Genomic DNA, 10,033 nt, shown 5'->3' with positions numbered 1-10,033 from the left:
GCCTTAAGTTGGGTAGCTATAGCAGTTGTTGCATCCAACTCCAGAATTCCTGTTACTTTTCCCTGAGTCAGTCTCTGGGAAGTATTCTGGTACTCAATAGCAGCCATCAGTTCAATAAGTTCATAAGCTTCATCGTAGCTCTTAGCCCACAAGGCTCCTCCTAATGCTGCATCAAGCATGGGTCTAGAAGTAGCACCCAATCCATTATAGAAACAGTTGATAATCATCCAATCAGGCATGCCATGGTGTGGGCACTTCCTTAACATCTCCTTATATCGATCCCAAGCCTCACACAGAGATTCTCCAGTTTGTTGCGCGAACTGGGTAAGAGCATTCCTGATTGCTGCAGTTTTTGCCATGGGGAAGAATTTAGTGAGAAACTTTTGTGCAAGATCTTCCCATGTGGTGATAGACCCTGCTGGTAGAGAATGTAACCATCACTTAGCTTTGTCCCTCAGATAGAATGGAAAGAGACGTAGCTTGATAGCATCTTCAGTCACATCATTAAACTTGAAAGTGTCACAGATCTCGATGAAATCCCTGATGTGCATGTTGGGGTCTTCGGTAGGAGAACCCCCAAACTGAACTGAGTTATGTATTATCTGGATCGTGCTTGACTTGATCTCAAAAGGGTTAGCCCTGATGGCTGGTCTAATGATGCTAGACTGAATGTCATTAATCTTAGGCTTAGAATAGTCCATCAAAGCCTTCGGATTTTCTGCTTGATCACCAATAGCTACTACAATTGGTTATTCAACTTTCTCTTCTTCTTCTACCTTCTTTTCTTCCTCAAAAACTTCCCTACGAACTACCACAAGTTCTTCCTCGGCATTATCCAGTGTTCTCTTATGAGTACGCGAACGTGTATGCATACACCCTCGCTAGATCACCTGAAATAAAACAGAGAAACAAATAAGTAACAATATCCGAGTCAATAAACTTTAACGACCACTGATGGAAAGCACATAAACTAATAATTAATATTGCAGTCCCCGGCAGCGGCGCCAAAAACTTGTTAGTCGCTAAACACGCGCTAATATTACAAGCAAGTATACGAGTTCGCAAGTAGTATAAGATATAAATCAGATTCGATCCCACAGAGACTGTATTGGTTAACTAATCAACTCATGCACTTAAGCAACAATGTATGGTTATTATTCAATGCTAAGACGATAACAAAGTGAGGTTGTTTATAAGTAAGAATTAAACTAATTATTAAAACTATGAGAATAAGATAGACTGAGTTAATATTTATGACAAACATGGGATTCTAACTTCATTAAGTACTTCATTCAATAGCCTTATTGTTCTTAACCTTAGCATGCAATGGTGATGACACTAATCAGATAACACGAAACTGATAAACGCCAACTTTCGTTGCATGAGTAGCATTCTACCAGACATCCACAAAAGAGATAGAAGCTGAATAGGCACCAATTATATTGAGACCCTATATGTCTATAGAATTTGACAACATAATGGTTTAAGTACAAGTTATCTATCTTGATTACATAGGGCAAGTAAGATGGTTAAAATTACCTACAAATCATGCATAATAATACATGAACCTATGCTAGCATGGCAAGTTCTAAATCCTTAAATTCACTTTCGCTTCATTAAGAATTAACACACTATCTTATAAGTTCGCGACGCTCACAAGATGAATACGTACAACCATAACTAGGATATTATACAATCACCACACACTAAAGCATTGAAACAAATTAACTAAAGAAATTCATAAATAAATCCGCTAGAACCCCACGATAAAGAATTAGCCCATAATTCAACTCATCGCCAACGTGTGTTCCAATGAAAACATGATATAGCAAACGTAGTCTTTATACGAATAAATAAACCAAAGTATAATCAAGAATATAGGTTCAGCAAAATAAGAAACAAGCATCCAAATTACAACTCAAAACAAAGATTCACAAGAATAAACTAGATCGTCTTCGCCTTTGTTTAATTGTGCCCAAAAGGTCTCTTGCCGTCTTCTCCTTGCTTGACGTCTTGATATCTCTGAATATCCCCTAAAAACGACCTAAGTTATGTTTATATAGCAGTCCATGCATCCCAGGAGTCCAGCAAATCGAATTATAAAAGAATCAGGATTTGTCTGACTTCCTGTTCTCCCGGCACGGCCGCGCACAACACCAGCGCGGGTGCGCCTGCCTTCAGCCAAAAAATATTTTCCTTCTTCTTTATTCCTTGCAGCTTTGAGCCAATCTTTCAAGCTTTTATTCCAACACATCCTAAACACCATATTAGTATCAAAATAATGCTAATTCACCTGATTCACTAAGTAAAGCCTGAAATGCAAAAACACTTGAAAACACGTTAAAACACAAATAACTTGAGTACAAATACACCAACTCAAAGCTTATTAGAGCATAAATAAGTGTCATAAATGCCACTTAACACTTACAAGGCGAAACGTTAGGGTTTTTGAGAGAGAAAGAAATGAGAGCTTGATTGGTGTGAAGAGTTTTATGGGGAGTTGATAAGAAGTAATAATAAAGTAACGTGAGGAAGCGGGACAATTAAGGGATATATGACACAACATACGAGGAGTCTCTTTGTTGTAACTATGACTTATCAATTGGAAGATAGATATGATTGATTTTATCAATTTATTACATAAAAAGATAATATCAGGGACTAATGTTAGGTGTCAACTTCATTGACGCACGGACGTGTCAACTGGACGGGATCATGACGAGATGGCAGGACGGGAAGAGCAGCTGTCATGACGAGATTGAAGCAAGTGACGTGGGAAGGAGTCAACAGTTAAAGCAACAAATAAGGGATAAGTGAATAACCAAGTCCAAGCCACTAACAAGATTATGGAGAGAAAATAGGAGATAATGTTAGTTTTGAATGAGAGCTTATGTAGTATATATAGACATCTTGTAGTAGAGAAAAACACACAAAACAAATTACATTACACATGACTTAGACTATTATACAATCTTGTATCAAGCAACATATATAGTGAAATTTATTTGGTAGGGTTATAAATCCTCCTGCGGTTTTTCACCCATTTGGGTTTTCCGCGTCAACAATCTCGTGTCTACTTTGTCTAGTATTTTTATTATTGTATTCCACATAATCTTAAGAAATAAAAATCATATTAGATTTAGTTATTGCCCAACAAATTCCGGTACAAACAGTTCTTGAAGGATACACCAGTTTGGTTGAGGTTCATGGATTGGGATTTGCAAAATGATTATTGTCCTCAATTGTTTTTGCATTTTCTAAGTGTCATTTAAGCTGATAATCTTCAAATTCTTATTCTCTCAGGATGCTCAGAACTAGACAATCTACATGAGGAGTTGTACATAGTTCAACCGATCTGGTGGAACTTCATATTGATGGAATATGTGAAGGAATTTACGGATGAGCGGAAGCGTGATATAACAATTATTCCGTAAAAATTATGTATCGCACATATTGAAAAATGTATAAATCAAAAAAAGAAGAAGTGGAGGAATCGTAACCATACCTTAAAAATTGAAGCTTTATAAAATGGTTGCTAGCAGTTGCTTCTCAGTATGTGAAGCACTCTACCGGTATCCACCAAGAATAATCCTCTTCGATGAAGCTTTTATAAAACCAAACATTTATAAAAATGGAGTTTTGGGAGAGAGAGAGAGAGGAAGAAGATGGAGGCTAGCTTCTTCTTAGGTTTTTCATAAAAACAAGTGTACCTTTAAAATGAGCCATCTCATTCTATTTATAAGGTTCTCCTAGGGTTTTTATAATATATCTATATATATATATTAGCCGCACATTTTATCTTTATAAAATACTTTAATAATAATTAAAACTATTTTAATCATTATTTCTTTTTCTAAACTATTTAGAAAATAATTCTCTCTCTCATCATTTAATCAAAGAAAATATTCTTTTATGGTGTGACCCTGTAGGTTTAATATTATGCCGGTAGTAGAAATAAATAATAATAAACTTTTATTAATTATTTACATGAATACTAAAATTCACTAAATATTATTAACTGAATAATTATATTTATTCTACATCGTGAGTGATGCTTCTCAACATATCGCGACTATCCGGATAATATGAATTCACTGCTTAGAATACCAAGAACCTGTCAATGACTAGTTACCGTACAATGAATTCCTTCTACCCTTACAAAATCCCGATTAAATACAAGGCATGGATCTCGTGTCAGGCTTATCAAATTTAATCATATGATTTCTTGTTCATAATGCAAAGTTCATATTAATGCAAATTAGAAACTTCTTTCTAATTTTATACACTCTGGCCAGAGATTCCAGAACTCGCATACTAAGAATAACAGAGGATATTCTCTTCCTATACTGAAAGGGGTAGATCCTCTATTGACGTTAACTATCTCTATACACAAATCCCTATGCCCAGAATAGACCTAATGGATATCCTTGAGACTAAGGACTAAACCAAAGCACAGTTCATTATATACAAGATAACTTTAACGATCTCAAGTCTAAGGATACTTGTACAACTATCACTCAGTGAATAACTATTGACACGTGAGTAATCTCCATTAGTTGTTCAACTTATCGAGTCATGTTCAGTGAACTTATTCCCTAATAAGCACCTACATACTAGCTATAGTGTCACCACACAAATGCCTATGAGAACAGACATCCTCCTGAAGGGAGCAAGCATAGTATGTACCAATCTTTGCGGATCCACTAACATCCGATTAGTTATCCTATGATCAGGAACTATTTAAGTCTGGAGTTATCATCTTCTAGATCTCACTATTATAATCTCATTATAATTCTAGAAGCTTTACTCTAAACTATGGAGCACCTTATTTAAAACACTTTAAATAGATAAAGCCCATAATAAAACCAAAACAAGTCTTGTATTAATTTCAATGAAATCAAATAGGAATACAAGAAAGTTCTTCCTAACTCATCATACATGATTGGATTTAGGACAAACACTTTCAATATAAACTATCATCCTTCAAATGTCTGTCACCAACCTTAAAGAGCTGTCTTATGGGTGAGCAGAAAACTACACAAATTGCAAAAATCAACCACACCGCACCAATCCGCACCGCAAAATGCGGTTTTTAATTTTCGTGGTGCGGTGCGGGTTGTGGTTTTAAATTTCTGAAATATGGTTCAAATCGCACCGCACTGCAATATTTAATATGTTATAAATAGTGAACTCATTTAATAGAACTTATGAGCTATGATAGACTTAAGGTATTTTTCTACCTTTGGTTACTTGCTCTCGTACAAGGAGATCGGTGGCTTGGGAAAATGACTACTCTGCTGCATTAGCTACCAAAAATATAAAACATATAGAATTGTAATTAACCACTGTTGTGCACTATTTATTTTTTAACCAGTTGTAAAAATCAAAACTTAGATTTTTGATTAGAATAATTATAACTTATAATTTATAAGTTATTTTTGTTTTGTAATTAAATTCCTAAAAAAATTAAACTTTCCAACGTGTAGTTTTTAATTTGTATTATTGAAGAATATTGGCGACTTTGTGTTATATTGTTCGGGAATTTGATTAAATTTAAGTTTTGTATTTTATTAAAATTTTTGAACTTGTAAAGTGTAAACCACAGTGAATCGCACCACACCGCACCGCACCGCATTTTCGTGGTGTGGTTTAGGCGGTTTTTGATGGTATGCGGTGCGAGTGCGGTTTGGAAATTTGATCAAACCGCATGTGCGGTTTGGTGCGCGGTTTGGTTTGCGATTTGAGGAAAAAATCGTACCGCCCGCACCGCGCTCACCCCTAAGCTGTCTTTAGGACGATATGCAGGTATCCAATTTAGTTTATGGAGATCTAATCTCTGGCCTTTATCATTCTTATGAATAATGCAGAGCCTCATGGATTTAGTGCTATCTTCATTATCGTCGATAGATATGTCAAGAACTGTCAATGTTACGGTGTCTGGTTCACGCTTAAACGACATTCTGCAGTTACAATTACTGGAAAATTCAAATGCAAATAGAACCGATATCACTATGTTACCTACAGATTTGTTGAACTTTGTCACCTTAAAAGGCTAGGATTGGGGGGGGCTGCAAGTGCCTTGAAGCATTGTCACAAGTCCACAACTTGCATTTAACATCGAGTTAGTTTATGCCATGAATTGCGTTTTCATACAAAAAGTAAAAAAATCACATTTTGGGAACAATAGCACTGACCAGCTCTTAGCATTTGCTTATTCCACAAAACTAGTAGAGTTTCAAAGGCTTGGTGACCATGCTCCTTCCTGCCACAGGTTCTCTCTGTTTCTGAAAATTATGATTCATTTTTTGTTCTAAATTTTGTTATTTCTAAAAATTACTATAAGATTTTTTGCTAGTTTACTTACTTTTCCTATATGTTTTTTTTTGCCAATTTAAGCCTGAAGATTAGGGGATAGGAACTTATTATATATTTAAAATATTAGTTTTTATAAGATCGGTAGAGTTATAGCATTCACTTCAAATAAAATTAAGTAGTATATTTTGATTTGAGATTAGAACTTCACATATGTTGTACATTGAACCGGTTAATTTTTCAACCTCCGCCCTTTCTTTTTCGGATTAAATATCAAGTAGGTGATTGATTGCATCCAAAAAACTCAAGTAGATCATTTATTACAAATTTGACTCAAAATGATCATCAATTAACTTAATTTGATTATATTGTTAAGGTCAAAAACTAAAATTAGCCAAAATCGAGAAATGTTAACAGTGGAGGGTAGTGCTTGTTCATGGTTTCAATATAGCAAATAAAACTTGTTATTTGACTCACGAAATCATAATAAAATCTCGTTTTTAATCTTCAAAATCTCAAAAATAACTCATGTAAGGAGAATCAAAACCATATTTCATCATGATTTCGTGAGATAAATAGAAAGTTTCAGTAACCATATTGAAACTCAAAACGAGCTCTACCATCATATGTTACCATTTTTCAGTTTTAGATGTTTTCAATTTTTTTATCGGAATGATCAAAGTTAATTGATGATCATTTTGAGTCAAATTTGCAATGAGTGTCCTATTTGAGTTTTTTGGATGCAGTCACTCACCTACTTGATATTTAACCCTTTCTTTTTCCTATATAGTAACTTAAACTATATATGTGAAGTCGATGAAATAACTTATATAAATCAAATGTTTAAGGTCTTATCTCTAGTTGTCTAGGCTTATCTCTAGTTGTCTAGGCTTCGATCTTCGCTCTTCTCGAGATTTTTTAGAACATATCATATAAGTCCAATTATTAAAAAAAAAACACAATTATATACTAGTAATTCTAGGTAACCCAAACTTGTACAAAAAGAGTTATAAAATGAGTTGGCATGACACATGTCGAAATTTAATTCGTGGATTTATACGAATACACGTGGGGTATCATATTATTATGAAAAACTAGCTCTATAGCCCGTGCAATGCACGGGCATGCTCTATATTGTGTTAATTCAATTTTATTTTATAATTGTAATTGATAACGGTGTATTTATGTTATTTTACGATGGATAAATGATATATTTATTTGTGTATGTGATCATGAGTATTTGTGGTATGATTACAATATTGTTACAATTATTTGTTTTAATTACAATTATTGACAGTATATGCATGTCGTTGCCCGGTGGATTGAGTACGTATTTGCTTGAATATATATGAGTTATTTTTTGGATGTGGTGATATTTGGGTTGAACGTATTCTTAAAAATTTGACTGAAACAATATTGGTCAGAAGTGGTATTTCTTGTTGTCCATTACTAATGGTGATCCATGTGGGTTGTTTTAAAAATATTTGTGGTATTTCTTGTTGTCCAATACTAAAGGTGATCCATGGGGTTTGCTGTAAAAGTGTTTGTGCTTATTTGAGAATAATGCAAAATATAGTAGTTTGTACATTTATAATTTTATTTTTGATTGTTATTTGAATACTTATTCTCGACCTCAATAAATTTTCACGTCTCTCATTCAATATTAACAAATACATAGTTTTGAACATGTTAGGCTTCTTCTGCTTTCATTTGATACAAAAATATTACTAAGATTATCTGCTTCAGTCGATGTCATTCTTTCAAGTTGTGACGTGTAAGGTCGCAACTAAACATCAATATAAACCAATACGATTATATGTTTAATGAAGTCTATAAGCTAGAAATTATATGTGTGTCTGTATTCATTTTCTACCATAAATTTCAAAGAAAATAACACATGAGAAATAGAATGGTATATAACTCACTTTGGACGATTAAAGAAAATAATAACAAGATATCTTGGAGGTCGATTACTTATACATAACACAATCTTTAATCAGTGTGATGAACGGGCATTCTCTAAATATGTACTCCCTCCGTCCCTTTCAATTGTTTATATTTTTTAGAGAGTGTCCGACACGCATTTTAAGGTGCATATAAAGTATAGTTCTGTAATTTTTTTTTTACAATTTTTTTTCTGAATAAAAATTAAAATATTCAACTTTTATGCAGAAAAAGAAAATTGTAAAAATAAGTTACATAACTATAATTTTTATGCACCTTAAAAATGCGTGTCGAACACTTCCCCAGAAATGTAAATAATTGGAAGGGACTGAGGGAGTATAAAATATTGATTTGTTCATAATTATTCAATTTGTTTGTATGTTAAAAATGTGATTGAAAATATTTTATGTATTTGATGTGTTAAAAATGTGATTGATTAGTGATACAACACATAGTGTCAATACAAGTTTGAATTGTAGTTATATATACATATATATATATATAAAAGTTCCTTAATCTTTGTCTAAATTCGAATTTATTTGTACCATAAAAATATAATAGTTAAAGTGACAATAGTATATATAATTTATCTAATTAGATGCATAAATAGTTCAATGCACATATGTATGCTCGATACGTCGTTTTTTCAGTTGACATCTAACTCATATGTTATTAATTATCAAATTTATAATATGAATATGTGAATTATAAATGTTAATATTTATAATTTTAAATTTCACTAAAATATCAAAAAGTACTTAATTTAAATTAGGTTTATGTTTGATATGTTTCTCACGTATAAGTATTGGATGATATATTATTATGAATAATATTATTGACAAAATATATGTATATATGGACTTATTACTCAAACATAAATCTAAATCAAAATAAGTAGTTTTTGATATATATTTCATTGATATTTAAAAATATAAATATTAATGGTGCATTAATTAAAAGAATAAGTGTGAAATAAATATCATTAAATTATGAACGAACATGAAAATATGTATAATTCGTTGATTTTTTTAGATTATTTAATGTGTTTATATTATAATTGCGGTTAGATTATTTTTTGTGTCAAAAATGTGATTGATGAGTAAAAATTAGTAGCCCGATCAAGTATTCAATTCGAGTATTCGCTTTTAAAATGCTAGTCTGGTTCGAATAAGTACATATACATGTGTGGGTGTGTGTATCTATGTATATATGTATATATATGAATATGTATATGTGTATACTATTCATGTAAAATTAATAAATTTTAACAAATAGTTGTTTAGTTGTTTTACCTCCCTTTACCGTCCCCTTAGCAGTTGTGTACTGATGTGTTAGTATTTTCATAATCATGCGGAGACGATGGAAAGTAATAACCTTATGTCCAGTTGCCTTTCTCCGAATTTTTGCTAACATAGCGGCGGAACGTGCAAATAACTGTTGCCCCTCTTGTAGACCGTCATCCACTATGTTTCGATGTTTATCTACAATTGTGACCACTTTGTAGAAGAGGTACTCCATCATTACTGTTACTGGAAGAAAACGAGCCCTCCTTATGTTGTCGTTGAATCCCTCAAGCATGTTTGTGGTTGTTTGACCGTAGCGAGCACCACTATAGTGGGAAAGTGTCCACCTCTCCACGGGTATTGTAGCAAGATATTGTAGGGCGGTGGGGAAAATTTCACCAATCCATGACATATATGTGTCGTGCTTTGAGACTTGTGTGGTTCTTCTAGCTTTCCACATTAATTTTTTTAGTTCACCACCTGGGTGATGACTA

At 33.1% G+C, this 10,033-nt stretch overlaps 1 non-coding gene across 1 annotated transcript; it reads left to right on the top strand.

The window, feature by feature from the left end:
- The first annotated feature begins 237 nt into the window (after positions 1-237).
- LOC141663250 (small nucleolar RNA R71) lies at positions 238-344 on the top strand. The gene has a single exon (XR_012551328.1). It is a non-coding gene; the product is annotated as a small nucleolar RNA R71 (small nucleolar RNA).
- The last annotated feature ends 9,689 nt before the right edge of the window (positions 345-10,033 follow it).

Source organism: Apium graveolens, chromosome 5 (genome assembly GCF_009905375.1).
Source record: "Apium graveolens cultivar Ventura chromosome 5, ASM990537v1, whole genome shotgun sequence".
Taxonomy (NCBI): Eukaryota; Viridiplantae; Streptophyta; class Magnoliopsida; order Apiales; family Apiaceae; genus Apium; species Apium graveolens.
The sequence above is the reverse complement of the archived record's forward strand: the minus strand, read 5'-3'. Positions and strand labels throughout refer to the sequence as shown.